General features: G+C 44.7%; 1 protein-coding gene across 1 annotated transcript in view; it reads right to left on the bottom strand.

The window, feature by feature from the left end:
* LOC147748679 (A.superbus venom factor 1-like) overlaps window positions 1-20,479 on the bottom strand; it is a 1,557,217-nt gene that overhangs the window by 679,870 nt on the left and 856,868 nt on the right. The window lies entirely within an intron of this gene.

Raw genomic sequence — 20,479 nt, 5'->3', positions numbered from 1 at the left:
AATACCCCTTTACCCAAAAAACTAAAACTGACCCTGAACCCTAAAAATACTAATTTACCCAAAACTAATTAATATTATTTAATTACCAATTAATTATTAATTAACAATAACAATAAAGTAAATATATTAGCACATTAGCTGTAATTAATTAAATTTAATAATTAATATTATTTTTCCCAATTAATTAATTAACAATAACTAAAAATTATATATATAAATAAATTACTCTAATTAATGTAATTAACTAATTAATATTATTTAGTTACCAATTAATTGCTAATTAAAAATATGTACAACATTATAATAATTAATTAACTAATTAATATTAATTAATTACCAATTAATTATTAATTAAAAATATTTACAAACATATATTAATTAATTAATTATTATTAAATTACTCCCCACCCTTATCCCCTATTAACCCAACATCCCGCTCCTAAACATTAACTACAATTTATATCACTATTAATACATTTTTTTTTTAACCTTTTTTCTACATATTATCTATATTTTTTACTTTGATTATTTATCAATATTTTGTCTTGTCAATTTTTTTGAGTCGATATTTTTGTACTCGATATTTTTTTATCATTATTTTATTCGATATTTTGACCAACGATATTTTTGTTATCGATATTTTATTGTTGTCGATATTTTTAACTCGATATTTTGTCCAGTCGATATTTTGTCTGTGCACCTGTTTGTTTCCATATGTCTGGCTATGGCATTATTTTTATCTTTGTTGGTGGTTGCACGTGTGTGTTCCAAAATCCTTTTCTTTAATTCACAAGTTGTGCTCCCTATATATTTTTTCTACAGGGGCATTCAACCACGTACACCACATATCTGCTTTTGCATGTGATAAATTTTTCAATTTTCCACATTTTATTGTTTGCCATTTGGATTTCAGATGTTGGCTTTGCTATTTGACAAGTCTTGCAATTATAGCATTTAACAAACCCCTTTGTTTTCAACCAGTCATTGTTTTCATTTTGAATATTGAAGTGGCTTTGTATTAGTCGGTCCTTCAGATTTGTAGCCCGGCGATAAGTTACTACTGGGTGATCCCCCACCAAGGTTCCAATGCTGCAATCTAATTTCAAGATTTTCCAATTCTTTTTCAGGATTGAGTTTATTTCTTTGGAGTTTTGAGTAAAGTGTGTGATGAATCTTATTTCCTGTGGGTCCGTGGTTAATTTTTGTTTCGGTGTTAAACAGTCTTTTCTACTTTTTTCATTTGCTCTTTTCCAACAATTGCCCACTGTTTTGGTACTGTATTTTCGATTCTGGAGTCTTTGCATTGATTCTTTGCTATGTTTTAGCCATTCATTTTCCTCACTGCATATTCTGCGTATCCGGAGAAATTCTCCATATGGGATGCTATCAATCAGCAATTTTTGGTGGAAACTGTCAGCTTGTAATGTGGCGTTGGTGGCCGTTGATTTTCGATGTAGAGTGGTCTCAATTTTGTTGTTTTTTACATATATTCTTAAATCCAGGAAGATAGCTTCACTTTTATCCATTTGGTAAGTGAACTTGATGTTTTCCATACTCGTATTCAGTATGTCAAAGTATTCCTGGAATTCCGATGTAGTGCCTTTCCATATAATCAGTAAATCATCAATAAACCTTGTCCATTGGACAATTTTGGCCACATATTTGTTGTTTGATGTCTTCCACGCCACTTCTCTTTCCCACCATCCCATGGTGAGGCAGGCATAGCTTGGGCTACAAGAAAAGCCCATTGCTGTTCCATTGCACTGTTTGTACATTTCGTCTCCAAAGAGGAAAATATTACCAGTCAGACATATTTCCAGCATTTCCATTAGCATACGATTGTGATTGCATAAATGAATGTCTCTCTCCTGTAGGAAATATTTGCACGCATTTATTCTCAGGTCATTGGCTATGGTGGTATACAATGAAATCACATCCATTGTGATTAGATAATATGAATCATCCCACGTGATTAATTCAATTTTTCTCAGCATGTCAGTCGTGTCCTTGATATAAGAGTCTAGTTTTACCACAAAGGGTTGCAAGAAGTAATCTACATAGTTTGCCATAGGTTCTAACAGAGATCCATTTGCCGAGACAATTGGTCTTCCCGGGGGGTGTACAGCATCTTTATGCACTTTCGGGAGGAAATATATTGTGGCCATTGTTGGATGATCCACCACCAAATATTTCCTTTCGTCTTCATCAATTAATTTTAGTGCTGTCCAATGGTTTATCCTCTGATCAACTTCTTGTTTCAGTTTATTTATTGGATTTGTTTGCAACTTTTCATAATAAGAAGTATCTCCAAGTTGTCGGTGAGCTTCATCAATGTATGCTTGTTTGTCTAAAATGACAATGTTGCCGCCTTTATCGGCTATTTTTATTACTATTTCTTTGTCATTTGATACATTTTGAAGTGCTACTTTTTCCTCTTTTGTTAAGTTGTCTTTGTACCTTTGTTGTTTCATTTTGTAAAGATCATGTATGACAGCCTTTTGAAAAAGGTCTATTTTATTCGCCGGTGGTAATTGTGGATACAATCTTGATGTTGGGTGTTTTTTACTTAGGCCCGCTCCCATTTGATCAAATGCATCTTGAAGCATTATTTCTTCATCCTCCAAAGCATTGAGATTCAACAGCGTTAGATAAGCTGTTTCATCTTTTGCTTTTCATGTGGATTGGGGAATTGGGTTTTGTGTAGTTTCTTTCTTTGGATGTTCAATGAAGAATTTTGTAAGTTTTAATTTTCTTACATAGAGGTATAGATCTATCCTCGTTTGAGCAATATCCATGGATTTGGTTGGACAGAAGTTGATACCTTTTTTGAGGAGGGTTATTTCCGACTCCGATAATTGTCGGTTTGATAAGTTGACTACTTGGAGTTCCATTGTTGGTGTCTCATCATTTACACTGGTTTCCAAGTTGTTCACTTCCGAGTTAATATTCATTCCCGTTCCTTCCTTTGGGCCATACTTCTGGTTGTCGCACCAGTTTTTTCCATTGAAACACTTGTTCCTTCTGCCTCTCCACCGCGGTTTTTTCCTTTTGCTTGCCAGGAGCGTCCTCTGCCCCTTCCTCTTGTTTGATTTTGCGCTCCGCGGTTCTGTTCCCATTCCCTTTGGTGAAGAACCAGGCGCAGGTCCCCTAAAAAATCCTGTTTTTCCCGTTCTGCTTGATTATCAGAATCATCTCCACTTGTCAGTCCCATGGAAGTTAAAGAAGAGACACTGCTGGAAGCACTCGCTGTCTCATAACTTGGAACATTCTTTCTGAATGAGTCGAATTTGCGAGCGAAGGTAAATATTCGCCCTTCCGCGTAGTCCACTGTATCTCTAATGAATTTAGAGTGCTTACGTTGTCTTACCACTTCCTCATGTTTTTGTATATGGCCTTCCATTTCATTTTTATATTTGGTCATTTCCGGATTTAATTTCAGTGTTGCCAAATCCTTTTCCATTTCGCACAATTCTTCTTTTATATATATATATATATATATATATATATATATATATATATATATATATATATATATAGCAAAATGAAACCCCTCAATAAATGTATTAAGTGTTACCACTTTATTCCAATCAAGATGACTTCAGGTGTGCCATACTTTTGTCATAAGTAAGACTGTTAGCGTTCTAGTTGTTCTTTAGAACACTCTGGGACATTCTGTCATTGGGCTATAGTTGGGCTACATCTGGCTGATATTTGGGCTACATTTGGGCTCTTTTCTCTCTGGTGGCCATCTTGGGAGACTGCATATCAGAATTTTTTTAATGAAATATAAGAGGATTTGAGAAGTCACTCAAAATGTGCCCTAATTTTTCTTTCTTCAGCACTAATCATAATTTCTATGGCAAAATGAACCCCCTCATTTTGTTCCTTTGCAAATTAAATGTTTTAAGTGTTAACACTTTATTCCAATCAAGATGACTTCAGGTGTGCCATACTTTTGTCATAAGTAAGACTGTTAGCGCTCTAGTTGTTCTTTAGAACACTCTGGGACATTCTGTCACTGGGCTATAGTTGGGCTACATCTGGCTGATATTTGGGCTACATTTGTTTTTTTTGTCTCTGGTGGCCATTTTTGGGCTACATTGGGCTACATTTTTTTTATTGCTTCACCGTGTTTGTGCCTCCTTATGGGAGAGTGGTATTTTCTATGATTTTGGAGGGCGAAGAAATAGACCAGGGGCTCAAAATGGACATGGGGAAAGGGCCGTACTCATGACTACCCTCCCCATACACTTATTTTGTTTTTGCCACAATTCCGCTAGAGTTCCTCAGACTCACTGCAAAAAGACTGTTATTTTTTTATTTTAGCCCCAGGGGGCATCCCTCTGGGTCCAGCCCACGGGCCTTGATGTCCCTATCCTACCCCTTTATAATATTTTTATTTTAAAAGTTAATGACAGGGGACTAAGTCCCTGTGTCCTGTAAAGGCTGCCAGCAACAAATATTACTATTAGCCAATCAGAGCGCTTGCTCCCATGAGCCTCCAGTAGACCCAACCGCCAAGTTATACAAATAGTTTTTGAACCTTAACTTCTCAAAAACTACTGAACTAATTTACACCGAATCACAAAAGGAGAATCTGTAGACAAAGATCTAGCTTACTGTCAAATTTGGTGTCTTTCGGTTCAACAGTTTTTGCGGTAGAGCTTTCTGAAGAAGTCTATAGCAAATGCACGGGGATTTTGTGTTTGACAGATCACCCCGAAACTTTCCATGGACAAACCTGGCAACAATTACCACTTTTTTGGAAAGTTTTGTGGAGATTCATTAAATGCTGCCAAAGTTATTAGCAATACAAAAAACACATTTCCTATGGAACTGTTGACCTAATTGTAATTACCCAGTGGTCATTTCTTTGCCACCATTTTACAAATCTCTATGAAACTTTGAAGACCTAATCCTTTTTCTACATTGGCTGATGATGCAAAGTTTTGTGGTTATTAGTTAAGGGGGAACATAGAAAAAGTGGGTTTCCAAAACATGTTTTTCCACAAATGCAGTTTCGAGTGTCTTTTTACTGACATGTAGCAAAAAAATGACTGAACAGATTTAGATGAAATTTATCAGGAAGATAGATTGTGGTGTGGAAAGGGTCCTTTTGGGATTTAATCTGAATTGGTTCTGTAGTTTTGACGGTATAAGGGACAGAATCTTGACCGCAGTATACTTCAGTAACTTTGCAGCATACTGCAGTACAGGGGCATTTACGAGTAGTAAATGCCCTTTGTGAATACGGAAAGACGTAAAGTTCGACTTTTGTCTAACTAACTTTACCTTTGTGAATTGGGCCAAATATTATTGGATGATGACACTCCTTGCTAAATAAAAAAAGCAGCCATGTTGTTTAGACCACACTTAGGGGCTCATTTATGGCATTATGGTGTAGGATAGTGCAGCAAGGCATGCTGCTGCGCTGCACCAAGCCAAAGAGAAAGGGTGAGACTGCACTGTATTTAAGCAATAAAGTGTATTCCTGTCCTTTCTGCCTATGCTGATGCATCTTTTGGCAGCCTAGCTCCAATGCAGGCACCTTCGTACCATGGTGCAAGGGTGCCTGTCTTGTCAGCAGGATTGTTTTTGAGCAGGAATGCAGAACACATGGAAAGAGGAAAAAAACAAGGAGATATTAACATATTTCTGCTTGTTATGGCTCACCTCTGCAGGTGTACATATTTTATACTTCCCCAAGTTTACATCACTTTGTAAATCTGGGGCAGCGTCAAATTCCAATGGTGTTGCATGGTAAACTCCACTGCAATTCCCATGGAAAACCTCCAAGGTGTAGAGTAAAGCGACGCAGCAATTTGTGCTGGGTCATCTTTCTCATGATGTATGAGGCCCCTCAAAGGCATGCAGGGGGGCTTTGAGTGGCTTCATACATTTTTATAGGAGCTCTGCGTCATGCACGTACCACTTTACGTAGTGCAAAAGTAATGCAGGGCTCTCATAAATAAGGCCCTTAGTGTTTGTTCTGGGTTTCAATGGAAAATCTAGGTTATTAGTGGCTTTAGAATGTATATAAAGAAATGAGGCACTTTACAAAAGTATGTAGAGTTAGGGAAAAGTGTTTTTATGTTTTATATGTTTTTAAAAATGTTTACAGAGTATCATGGTACTTCCTGAAATCTATCAAGGAAGTACTGCGGTATCTATGGAAATAAAAAGTTTAAAAAATATGACAATCTACACTCTACAATACACCACTCCACTCTACGGCATGCTACTCTAGTCTATCACCCGCCACTCCACTCTACCACAAGCCTCTCCACTGTATGCCACCCTACTGTACAAAAGAAACAATTGATGGACGGAATGCTGGACAATGCAAACATTCACCCCCAGTCAAAAGGATCTGGATTTAATCCATCATTCTTTTTTTTCACCACACCAACCCAGTTTGGACCCAGCTATATGCAAATCAATCTTGACCCTGTTCCTTGTGGGAACAGTCCAGCCCGAACTGCCAAGCCAGGTCCTCCCTAGACCAGAAACAAGCATCCTGGGACCGGTTTCAGGACATCACCCTTCATCAGCCAGGCTAGCTTGAATCCAGCGGTGTGGTGAGCACGGGACCCATGTCTGGGCATACCCTTCCCACTTAGGGCGACATATGCAAAAGAAAGAATTGATGGACGGAATTCTGGACAACGCAAACATTCAGACCCCTGTCGCAAGGATCTGGGTTTAATCCATCATTATTCTCCTCACCACACCACCCCAGTTTGGACCCCGCCATATGCAAATCAGTCTTGAGCCTGTTCCTTGTGGGAACAGTCCAGCCGAACTGCCAAGCCAGGTCCTCCCTGCACTGGAAACCAGCATCCTGGGACTGGTTTCAGGGTATATGTCGCCCTCAATGGGAAGGGTATGCCCAGACGTGGGTCCCGTGCTCAATACACTACTGAATTCAAGCTAGCCAGGCTGCAGAAAGGCAATGCCCAAACTGGGGTGGTGTGGTGAGCAAAAGAATGATGGATTTCATTAAACCCAGATCCTTGCGACGGGGGTGAATTTTTGCATTGTCCAGCATTCTGTCCATCAACTGTTTATTTTGCATATGTCACTCTAGTATACAGCATCCACTGTAAGAGATTGTACGACAGACATGTCACTCCACTCTACTGCATGACATGCCACCCCACTCTAGGCCCCTCCAATCTACACCACTCTACTTTAGTTTACGACACTCCACAGTACACGACTCCACTCAATGACAGACTGCTCCACTCTACGACAGGCCACTCCACTCTACGACCTGCAACTCCACTCTCTGACATGCCAGTTCTCTCTGAGCTCCTAACTATAAGACACAATACGATATGCCTGTCTATGACACAAGACTCCACTCCACTCTGCCAAATGCCACTCCGCTGTATGCCACACCACACTACTCTACTCTACGACATGCCACTACATTCTATGCCATTCCACTCTATGCCACACTACTCTATACAATGACGCTTTACCGAAATGACACTCTATACAACTCCACTGCATGCCATGACACTCTACAACACAATACTCAATGTCACTCCACTCTATGCCACTCTACGCCACTACTCTCTAAGCAACTCTACTCTACTCCATTCTAGAACACTCCACTCCACTCTACGGCACTCTAAGCCCCTCCACTCTACCCCCCGGTACTCAACTCTATGGCACTCCATTCTACCACAGTCAATGAACTCTATGCGACTCTACGACACTCTATGCAAATTCCTCTATGCCTCTCCACTACACTACACTTTATGAAACACTACACCATTCAACTCTACTACTCCACTTTACTATACACTACGCTATGCCACTGGACTCTATGACACTCTAAGCTGCTTGACTTTACCAAAGCCATTCCACTCTGCTCCACTGTGTGACTCTCTATGACACTTTTCTGTACAATATTCCACTCTGTGATGCTTCACTCTACAACAATCTAGTCTACAACACTCCACTTTGCGACACTGTACAACACTGTACTCTACATCACTCTGCTGTAAATCCCTCTACTCTAATAAACGATATGACACAGCACTATATGACACACTACTCCACTCCACCCTATGGCACACCACTCCACTCTACATGCTTCCAATCTAAGGCACTCAATGACATGGCACCCCAGTCTGTCACGCCACTCCACACTACAACACATCACTTGACTCTACATCACTCCATGCCTCTCCACTATATGCGCCTCCATTACATGCCACTCCATTTCACTCTATGACATGCCAGTCCACTCTATGCCACTCTACTATACAACACTATACTCCACTATATGACACTCTACAATGTGCCACTCTACTCTACGACACACCAGTCCACTCTATTCCACTCCACTCCACCATACAACACAAAAATCCACTCTACTCTATGACACACCACTCTAATCTATGCCAATCCACTCTAACCCCCTCCACTCTAAGGCACTCCACTATATGACACACTACTCAACACTATGACACTCTACTCTATGCCGCTCTTAGGCATTCTACGACGCACCACTGTATGACCTGCCACTCAATGACACACCACTCCACTGTACGCCATTCCACTCTGCAAACTTCTACTCCATTCTATGGCCTGTCACTATATGCCACTCTGCTCCACTCTAACACTCTACAAAAAGCCATTCAACTCTCCTCCACCGTACGACATGCCACTCCATGCCTTTACAATGCCACTCCACTCTACAACATGCCTCTCCTCTTTAAACAGTCTATGCCACTTCACTCAATGCCACTCCACTCTATGTCCCTCCACTCTAAGCAATGACACTCTATGGCACAACACTCTATCCCATGGCACCCAATGCCACAACAATGTACTACACTCAACTGTATTCCACTCTATGCTACTCCACTCTACTTTACTCTACGACATGCCACTCCACTTTACAACCCTCATCTCTAAGACACTCTACAACACTCCACTCTATGGCATGCTACTCCACGATACTCTATGGCACACCACTCCACTCTACACCACTCCACTCTATGCCACAACCCTCAATGCAACAACACTCTTCGACATAACACTTTACAACACTACACTCAATGCCACTCCACTCTACCGCACTCTACTCCAATCCACTCTACATTACTCTACGTCCTCCACTCTACGACACTGTACTACACTCTATGGTGCTTCACTCTACAACACTCTACTCCACTCTAGTACACTCTACGACACTCTATTCCACTTTATGGCCCTCTATACAATGCCCGCTATTCCACTCCATGCCACTTTACTCCACTATACTCAGTGACACACTCTACTCAAATCTATGCCACTCCACTCTCTGCCAGGGTATGCCTTTACACTCAATTCTCACCACTCTACTCTATCTATGCCACTCCACTCTACCATATGACACATCACCCCACTTTACACTACTCAACTCTACACCACTCACCTCGACACAAATGCACTGCACTCCATCATGTATGACACAGCAATCTACACCACAACAGTCTACGCCACAACACTGTACGTCACAACACTGCATGACCCTCCACTATATGCTACTCCACTTCACAATGCTCTACTTCACTCTATGCCAAAACATGACCCTCTACTCCACTGTATGCCACTCTTTAACACTGCTCCACTCTACAAAAATCCCTATGCCCCACATCATGCCACTTTACTCCACTCTACTGTATGAGACACTACTTCACTCTACTCCACTACTGTACTCTACACCATTCCACTCTACGCCACTCTATGCCACTCCACTCTAAGACACTCTAAGCCACTCTATGACACTCCACTCTACAACACTCTGCTCCACACTATGCCCCTCCACGGCACTCCAATTCGTGCCCCTCCTCTCTAAGACACTGTATGACATGCCACCCTACTCTATGCCATTCACCTCTATGCCATTATACTATACTCCACTCTAAGCCTCTCCACTGTACAAAAGAACACTCTACACCACAACAGTCAACTCCACAACATTGTACATCACAACACTGCACGCCACAACACTCTATAAAATAACACTGTATGACACCCCACTCCACGGCACTCCACTCTGTGCTACTCCACTTCACGACACTCTACTCCACTCTACTTCATTCTATGCCACTCTACTCCATTGTATGCCACTCTTCGGCACTCTAATCCACTCTACGCAACTTCCCCTATCCCACTCCATGCCACTTTACTCCACTCTTCTATATGACACACTACTTCACTCTACTCTTCTACTCCACTCTATGCCATTCCACTCTACGCCACTCTACTCAAAGCCCTTCTACTGTAACGCATTCTGCAACACTCTATTCTACTCTGCAACACTTCACTCTACAACATACTACTCCACTCTATGCCACTTCACTGTATGACACTCCAGGGCACTGCCCCATACGACAATCCACTCTGCGACACTTTACTCTATGCCACTTTCCTCCACTGTACTCAGTGAAATTCAACTCAATGACACACCACTCCATGACACACTACTCCACTGGACTCCACTTTATGCCACTCCCCACTCTACAACACTGTACTCCACCCTAAGACCCTGTATAATGTTCTACTCAACAACACTCCACTCGACATCACTCCACTCGACGTCACTCCATTCGAAGTCACTCCATTCGAAGTCACTCCATTCGAAGTCACTCCACTCAACAACACTCCACTTGACGACACTCCAGTCAATGACACTCCGCTCTATGGCTCTCCACTCTGCGACACTCCACTCCACTCTATGCCCCTCCAATCTACGACACTACACCACTGTAAATACAACATACAAATTTAATGAAAAAAAACAAAGGTTTAAGATTAGTTATAGTTAGGAAAACGTTATTATTTCTATCCAAAACCAACTTCAACTACACAAACATTAGAAATTCTAAAATTATAGCTTTAACTTTAAGTCATATTTTGCATTCCACCCAAAAACTGATATGTCCCATGCACCTATGTACAATGTTGTCAACTCGCTAGCCACAGCATGTGAACTAAAACTCACCCCTCTATCATGCGCAGTGTTCTAATAAATCCTGTCATGAGTCTTGTTATGAATGATATTATTTGACAATCTATAAGTACTGTAATATCAAAGGGTATAAGTACTGTATGGAACACACAAGTTATAGTTCATTAAATGTGGCTCGCGAGTTGACAACATTGTGCACGGGAGTGTGCAAGTTATATACATTTTTGGGCAGGGTTCAAAATATCTTAAAGGTATAACTATAACTTTAGTATTTCCAATGTTTTTGTAGTTTAAGTTGGCTTTGTATAGAAATAATACATTCAGTTGTTCGAACTATAAATAACCCAGAAAGTGACATTGTTGCACTGAATGGAAAGCCGAAACAATCCAAAAGGCACTTAATCCATTGATACAATGTAAAGAAAAGCCCCCCTGCAACTGGGTGTGAGTGTCTCTAGGCAGGTATATGCAAAAAGTGAACAGAAACCTGAGGCAACTCTCATATATTTGTATTGACCTAAGTTCCAAAATACAGTTATGACAAAAGTCAGAAGGGAAACACAAAATATATCCTAAAAAAACTAATATTTATTCAAATGTCAGTAAAAATAAAATCATGAAATCCAAAGTACCAGAATAAAAACGTATAATTTCACATGTACCCGACATTCGCATCTGCAATCACACTAATCTCATACAACTTCTGAAAGCAAGGAACCGCAAAATCCCCAAAAAAACAAAATTATTTAGAGAATGCCACATAAAATCTGATGCTGCTGGGCATTGTATACAGTGATATTCAGTTGAGGAAGATAATGTGTGGCTTGACAATATTTATTTTAAGTCATCAATCATCCATGCCCGTTTCAGCACTGAAGCGCCTTCGTCAGGAAAGCCACTAGAAAAAAAATGGATGGTACCGTCTCCGGCCTCCAAAGATTCTGGAGAGCGACCACTAGCAATCGTCCTAATTTGAATAGGAGGGTCCGTGGCGGACTAAAACCACTTCCTGATGATGTGTGTCTATCTCCCCAAAAGTCTGAGATGAATTGGAGCAGGACGCCGGAAGCGTTCCGGCTGACCGTCAGTGACCCAGGAGGGGGCAGCTGCAAACAGCACTACGTAGCGGGGCCGGCAATAAGGCCAGCTCAATTATGTTGAAGCCAGTAGTTTATGTACAAATATTCGTAGAGCAACTGCGAAGTGTATGCATCAATTGCGAACAAATAGAACTGATGAAAACCCTCTTCGCACGGCGTCCATTGATGCCATGTTTTTTATGGGCTTATGCTAACTGTCAGACCTGGTCCAGACGTGTAATTTACGAATTAAACAGTGAGGGGCATATTATCAATGATTTGCAATGATCATCGCAAAGCGCGCTTAGCGCTGTTTATTTTATCACAGGCTATCGCTGGATTTCCTCACCTTGATAGCGAGGTATTATCAACGAGTATCGCAAAGGCGATAGGAAATCCAGCGATAGCGTGCAATACCAGCAATAGCGTGAGAATTCCAGAACTAAATTAACTGCGCTAAAGAAAAAGCTTGCTAATAGGCAAGTATGTCCTTAACCTAAAAATCCATCCCCCATTGAAAAGAAGGTTAAGTCAAGTTTTTTTCAGTGAAGATAAGATGGCTGCTAACTCAATGAAAAACGCGTTAGCGTGTCCTTGATGATAGAGCTATATTTAAATCGCCGCTTTTTGGCTGAAAATGGACACTAAAGCGGCGAAATTGGGCTTGATAATATTCCCCGATTAAGTCAAGTTTTTTTCAGGCGTTAAATTCCAGCGATAAGAGAGGTTAGCGCGACTTTTCTTATCGCTTCGTGGGCATTGATAATAGAGGGAAGTTGTGTTTGCGACTGTTTCTATGGAGTTTAAGTCAAGAACACCTACTTTGCATGTCATTAGCGATATATATCGCTGACATGCAAAGTGGAGATAAGACGGCTGCTAACTAAAGGAAACATGCGTTACCGTATCCTTGACGATAGTGCGATATTTAAATTGCAGCTTTTCGGCTGAAAACGGCAGCTAAAGCGGCGAAATTGGGCTTGATAATATGTCCCTGAATACCTACACTCACATAGGGCAAAATAGGCAGGCTCTATAGCAGTAAAGCCAGCTAGGAGAAAACCATTATACAGGTCTTCCTTTCTCTATTACTTTCTCGAGAAGAAGGAAAATAATTAGATGTCCCCGGGAGCAGTATTACAGCGTCTGCATCATTTACAATTTGGGCTGTTGGTTCATCTAACCGTGCCAGCAACATGTATGAAAAATTACAAATGATGTCCTTTTTCTTCAATAAGTCTGTAAATAAGAAGGTATAACTGTTTCAACAGAACATCTTGTCAGAGCCAGGACCAGCATGGGACGGGCCGCCATTATGGCGGTCGCCCTAGCCCCGAGACTCACAAGACGGGGGAGGGGTAACGCGTCACCAGTGACGCTGACCCCCTTGTGGCCGGCGGCCAATGGGCGTCGCGCCTAGAACAGTGAACCAGAAGCACTTCAGCGCTTCCGGTTCAGATCCATCCCGGAAGTCCCCCCAGGGCTCCCCAACCCTCAAAAGGGGGAGCCCGCGAGGGAGGCAGCCTCTTGGTTTCACTGCTGCCTCCACCTCGTCATCCACGCATGGGCCAGCTGGCCCCCACCCATCCCTGTAATCTTTTTGTTTTGTCTTGGCAGGTATCGGCATCGGGCGTGGACATCGACCACAGGAAAGCGGTAACGGAGCTTCGAGAGCAGCATCGTGGGAGCGGCGCTTGGGAGCGGTACACCGCTGGACTAGCCGAAGCAGCAGCTCTTGTCCCTTGTTTCTTTTATTTGCAGGTCGCGACCTCGGGCAGAGAGGGAGCGGGATTTCCGGCGAATTGCAGGTGCACGGTGAGCTCACCTGCTAGACTCCTTCGGGGGGGGGGGGGTGGGGGGGGAGAAGTGGATATTGGCTGGCATGGCGGTCGCGAGTGCGCTGCAGTGACGCTGGATAGCGATCTGTCCCTACCCCTTGGCTCTGCATAAGACCCGCTCCTCCTTGCAGTCAGGCATTTATTTACAAGTCAGGGGTGCAATTTGGTAGCCGGGTACAGCCCTAGAGGGGCATTTCATAAGCAAGTGTGTAGATAATTGGCGTGGTGAGATCCCCAACCTGGGTGGTGTTTTCAGGGCATCTGCTTCTTCCACCTTGTTAAGAGGGGCGGTGTTTAGAACTGCAGGGCTAAAACTAGGGGTAGAGGTTCCACTCTCTTATCCAAGTTAGGTTCACAAACATTCATTAAGGGGCCACAGTGTGGAGGGTTTGTTTTTGCCAATCTTGTTCCATTGCTCAGCTGGAAAGGTCGTGCTTGAGAGCGTTAACAGGCGCAGCGCTGCGAGACCGGCACTTTTTCCCTTTTTCTTCACAGCGCCAGTTCGCTCCTCTGAGGGGGCCTCACTCCTCTTCCTGGGTGGCAGTCGGTTGGCGAGCACTGGATTAAGGAGGGGCGGCTCCAGCGAACCAGCAGTACATCGCTTCTGGGAGCCATAGAGGGCTTGAGCGGGCGGCTCGCCTGAGCTTACTGGGCTAGCCAGTAGGTCTTGGCTCTGGTCGCATGACTGCACAGGTTGGCTGGGGTCGCTGCAACACACAGTAAGAGGGGACACGGTCTCCTGGTGCAAACTGTCACGTGGTTCAGGTTCCTGTGGTCGGATACACGTAGGAAGGGCTCGCTATCGCCATGGCCCCTAAGGTGCGGCGGTCTGAGAAGCGATCTCACACGGAGGTCATGCTGGAAGCATTGGTCCAGCAAGTACAAGCCATGGGTCAGACCCTAAATAGATTGCAGGACAAGGTGGAAGGCCCAGAGGCGGTAGTGGGGGGAAGGCCAAAGCGGCCTATTGTGCCCCCTAGGAATTATTCCCCCCCACCAAAGCGGAACCGGCGCAAGTAAGGGAAAAAAAGGAGAGGGGAGGGCGCACAGAATCCCGATAGGCCTCTGGCAGCACCAGAGCCTGAACTCCCAGTAGGGGATGGGGGAGTGGGGCCACCAGAAGGACAGTTGGCTACACCAAGGACCCACCAGAATGTAGGAGTAGTCCCGGATGTACCTGGGCAGCCCGATATGACAGCCAGTTTGGCGGCGGTCCTGCCATGGCTGGATTCTATTGGGAACTGGTCACATGCCGCAGGGGCATCAGCTGGCGGGAGTGACGGGTTGGAATGAGCAAAAAAGTTGCATTCGGAACTCGGAGTTGGCAAACCAAAGGAGGGGCTGGCATTACCAGCAGGGAGCCCACAGCAGGTACCTGCTGGCCCAATTCCTAATGAGGCAACTGTGGGGTCGCGCGACCAGGTGTCAGGCGGCAGTCTGCCAGCAACAGGCAACAGTGCGAAGGAGATGGAGGCACCAAAGAAGGCTGATGTAGCAGCATCAGCAGGTACAAATCAGCATGTGACGCCTCTGGGGGTAGGGGAATTGCGCTCTGGGAGGGAGCATTTGGGTCGACAAATGTCTAAAGAAATGAAAGAAAAGGTATGGAGGGGGGAATATGTGAACATGTTTTTTCTACTGATTGATGAAGCGGACAGGGAAGAGGCCAGAAAAAATAAGGAATGGACCCATCCTAGAGAATGGTCTAACATTTTACTGAAGTACAGGGTAGAGGAGAACTTGGCGAATTGGATACAGGGTTTCTCCACGTACATGTCTGTAATGCTGGAAAGATTCCCAGAGGTGGGGCCAGAGATGGCAATTAATCAGAACAGGATCACCCTCGCTCATGCAGACAAGGGAGGCGATGGGTGGAAAGACTATGATAAGGCTTTAAGGCGGGCGAAGGCCGAGGACTCTTCTCTGAGGTGGGATCAGACTGATATGTTCCTTCACCTGAAATATTTGGTGGTGGCCTCGCCTGATACAGTGCGGGCACCGGTTTCAGACACAGGCCGCTCCCCGCCCTTTAAGGCAAGCCCTGCTGGGAACGCGGGGGGTAGTACGGCCAGATCAGGGAATGGTAGCAAGAAAGGGGTCTGTTTCGATTTTAACAAACGTACCTGTTCCAGAGCCCCAGGCACGTGCAAATTCAGACACGCCTGTGGGTATTGTGGTAACACCTCCCACCCCGAGTCCAAGTGCAACAGGAAAGCTAGAGAGAAAGGCGGTAAGAAACAAGATTAATGGAATCTTGTTAGAAAAGGCTAGATCTCCGGTGAACATTGGTGCCATGATACCTTGGTTGGAACGATACACTTGCACTGGGTCAGCGAGGGTCATCAGGGAGGGTTTTGTGGACGGTTTCAGAATACCTGCACAGGGGCACAGCGGGGTGACATACTGTAAGAACCAGGTGTCGGTTAGATCCAACATGAGCATAGCAAGGGCAAAAATTCTCAAAGAGTTGAACCTGGGGAGGGTGGCTGGACCATTTGAGGACGTCCCGATGGCGGATTTTGTGTGCTCACCCCTAGGGGTGGTACCGAAAAAGGCTCCAAGCGAATTCAGATTGATCCACAACTTATCCGCACCCAGGGGCAGCTCAGTGAATGATGCCATCTCTGACGCTGTGTAGTGTCAAGTACACATCTTTTGACCAGGCAGTGGCCATGCTGAGAACGTTAGGTCCGGGGACTTTGCTGGCAAAGTCTGACATTGAATCAGCCTTCCGCTTGCTGCCCGTTCACCCTGCTGATTGTCACCTTTTAGGATTTCAGTTTGAGGGCAAGTATTATGTAGACAAGTGCATGCCAATGGGATGCTCAGTGTCTTGCGCTTATTTTAAAAAATTCAGTTCCTTCTTGGAATGGTCATTCAGGGACAAGTCTGGGCATCAATGGGTCCTCCATTACCTGGATGACTTTCTTTTTCTAGGGGTCCCGGGCTCGGGAAAATGCAAGACAGCCTTGCAGCAATTTTGTGATCTCATGCGGACTTTGGGGTACCATTGGCTTCTGATAAAACGGTGGGCCCAACAACCCTCATTGAATTTCTAGGGATTGAGTTAGACTCTGTTCAGGGGCTGTCCAGGCTGCCTTGTGACAAGGTCAGGGAGTTTGGGCGCGCCTTGGAATGTTGCATTGGCAGAGAGAAGGTTATACTGCATCAATTGCAGCGAGTGGTGGGCCAGTTAAATTTTGCATTGCGCATCATTCCTAAGGCGCGTCCTTTCTCCGCACTATTGCTCAAGCCATGTCTGGACTTAAGGAGAAGCATCACCCCACTAGGTTGACCAGGGAGGTTAGGCAGGACATGCAGATTTGGAGGACTTTCCTGCGTGATTTTAATGGAAAAGTGTTGTGGCCTAGCCCGCCCGTGTCCAGCTCCGTATTAGGTTTAATGACCGATGCAGCAGGCAGCGAGGGGTTTGGAGCCATTCTGGGGCACGACTGGGTGGCAGAACATTGGCCGGAGTGGTGGAAAAGTTCAGGGCTCACCAGCAACATCACTTTTCTTGAGCTCTTCCCGATTCTGGTAGCTTTGGTTGTTTGGGCAGATGCATGGAGGGACCGGTCAGTCATATTCTGGTCTGACAACATGGGAGTGGTGGAATGCATAAACAATCAGTCCGCCAAGTGTGAGATGTTGCTCCGCTTACTAAAAAAAATAGTGTTGCAGTGCATGAGATTGAATGTGCTCTTCCGCGCAAACATGTTCCAGGGGTATTGAATCACGCAGCTGACGCATTGTCTCGTTTTAAAATACAGGCTTTCAGGGCACACATCCCAGAGGCAGCGCCCCACCCGACACCTTTCTCAGAACGACTCTAGCAACTTGGTGCCCCAGAGTACCGCACCTCGTGGCTGCAGGCCTAGCGCCTAGGACAAGGAACGCATATGAAGGGCGTTTGGTTATTTTTGTCTTTTTCTGGGAGAGCAGTGGGGCGGCAAATGGCTGGATCATGAGTCAGTAGTAGCGTACCTTGCTTACATGTGGGAACAGGACCGTACAGTAGCAGCCGCAAGGAGGCATATTGCAGCTACATCTTATTTTGCAAAGTTGCACAGAAAAGGTGACCCCACTAAGCACTTTGTGATATGGCAGGTTTTGAAGGGGTGGCAGCGCCTGCTAGGGACCGAGCCTGATGTGAGGAGGCCTGTTAGCCTAGAAACACTCTGAAAGTTAGTAGTGGCCTTACCACAGGTTTGTACATCACCTAACAAGGCTGTCCTTTTCCAGGAAGCATTTTGCCTGGCATTTTACAGAGCTTTCAGAGTAGGCAAGCTAGTCACAAGGAACAAACAGGATTGGCTGGGGGGATCCAGGCAGGACACGTAAAATTGGACGAAGGCTCGGTCATGATTTCCATACCAAAATCTAAAACTGATCAGGAAGGTAGGGGGGATTCTGTGGTCTTGCACAGAGCAGGGACCACAGCATGCTGCCCGGTCACTAGGTTAGAGGCATTTATGACCCAAAGGGCACTAATACTAGGGGGTCCATTGTTTATACACAAGGATGGGACACCCCTCACAGTGTTTCAGTTTAGAAGGGTTATGATTAAGGCACTTGAGGAAGCGGGTTTAGATACCGCCTATTTTGGGACCCACTCTTTCAGGATAGGTGCAGCCTCAGAGGCTGCGGCAAAGGGCCTAGGGAAGGAACGTGTCAAAAAGATTGGCAGGTGGACTTCCAACTGCTATAAAAGATATGTGCAGCTACATTTACTTTAGCAAGTTGATGTAGGCCATTTGCCTATCCCTAATTCTTGTGACTCAAGAAGGTGGGAAGTTTGTTTGGTGCAGGATGTTTCATTGTGTCTTTGCATGACATGCCGACGTGGCATTGCACTGACCGCCTTTTCTCTTTTCTATGTTACTTGCAGTTTCTTCATCCTGTGACTCAGGGGAGAAACATGCGTTGGGTCAAACAGTGGCTGTCGCAGCGAAGCAATCAAAGAGGTGACGCAAGTTTACTCTCCGCACCAGAAGAACCAAGAGATTTGGGTGGTAGGACACTCCTATGTTCGCCGTCTGAAGTCTTTCTTTACAGGATCCATCAAGGATAGGGTGACAAGCTTAGGGTCAAAAATGTCATTTTTTGGGCAGGGGGGTTTGTGCGTTGGACAATTCAGAGAACTGGTGAGCCATGCTTTATGCACAAGCTCGGGACCACCCGCGATCTGGATCCTGCACTTGGGGGATAACGATTTGGCAAAAATAGGTAGGAGGCAATTGACCGAAGAGTTACTCAGGGAAGTGGGGTGGCTGGCAAAGCAGTGTCCTCAGTCCATAATAGCGTGGTCCCACATGATACCGAGGTTTCAGTGGAGGGGGGGCGAATCAGTCAGGGCGTTGAATCATACGGTAAAGCGACTCAACAACAAATTCGACAAATTGTTTAGGACCCCTAGGTTAAGAACGATAACACACAGGTACATCAGGGGAGAACAGTTTTTTCTTCAGGACGGGGTGCACCTTTCACATAAAGGGAACCATGCTGTTATGGATGATATCATAGCCTGGATTAGGTATTTGAAACAGAGTTCAGGACATTTCTAGTTGCAGGAGGGGGGGGCCAGATAGTCGGTCAACTATGCTGGCCTGTGGCGGTAAGGTCAACACTGGTAAGCATAGTCTGCGGTCTTAGCAGTCAGCACCATGTAACTCCGGAGGTAGTGACAGCCGGTAAGTAGCCTGTCAAGGTATGGGGGCCGGGGAGTCATCCTTCCCAGTTGGCCTGGAGCCACCCCTGTACGCGCATGCGCAGCAGTCTGCGGCCCTCTTTTATGGAGTTTAAGGCCAGGGCGTAGGGGGGACCGGGGGGAAAAGATCTGTCCGATAAGCTGGACCCCCTGCGCAACCTTGCTCCAGGAGTAATAGTGGCAGTACCCTGGGACTAGAAGAGGGAGGGGAGAGAAGCCTGCCAGACGTTGACTTTGCCGTCAGGCTCAAAAAGGGACACGCAGAAAGGCATATCGTGCATTGTTAGATTTACGGTAGGAGTGCCTTCTGTATTAGAATGTGTTAAGGTTAGCTCTTGCAACAACATGTGTCTATCAATGTAAACTGTACTTTCTGCGTTAAATTTTTCTGTAATTTGAAATGTTTGAATATTGTTTGTAATATTAATAAATACGGCCAGGGGGGTCACTCCCCGCTAATCCAAATATCTTACCAAACACCTAGTCTGGTTGTCCAAATCCCTGGGGCAGGGGGAGACCGGGACGGGAATAACTTAGCACCAGGGGTTTAAGTTGTTGAGGGGTCATAGGGAGTACCCGACCATAAGCTAGTCAGCAGTTCATAGCCTCGAAAAACGAGCTGGAACAACACTATTTACAGTACTTTTCAGCTTGTTTTCCCTGCTGTCACCGTGTGATATCGGCTCCTCACTGGGAGACCGTGTGATGGAAGCCGATGTGTGTTTCCCCCAGTGGCACCATGTGAGTTGGCAGGTATGCAGTTAACTGCTAACAGAGCTAGGTAATCAGCTATGAGATAGCAGAAGCTAGATTTAAACGTGTGGAACAGGGAGAAGTGAGGACACAGATGTAGTCATGCCTGACTTCTAAGTCAAGATTTTAA

Source organism: Lissotriton vulgaris, chromosome 1_1, assembly GCF_964263255.1.
Source record: "Lissotriton vulgaris chromosome 1_1, aLisVul1.2, whole genome shotgun sequence".
Classification (NCBI taxonomy): Eukaryota; Metazoa; Chordata; class Amphibia; order Caudata; family Salamandridae; genus Lissotriton; species Lissotriton vulgaris.
The sequence above is the reverse complement of the archived record's forward strand: the minus strand, read 5'-3'. Positions and strand labels throughout refer to the sequence as shown.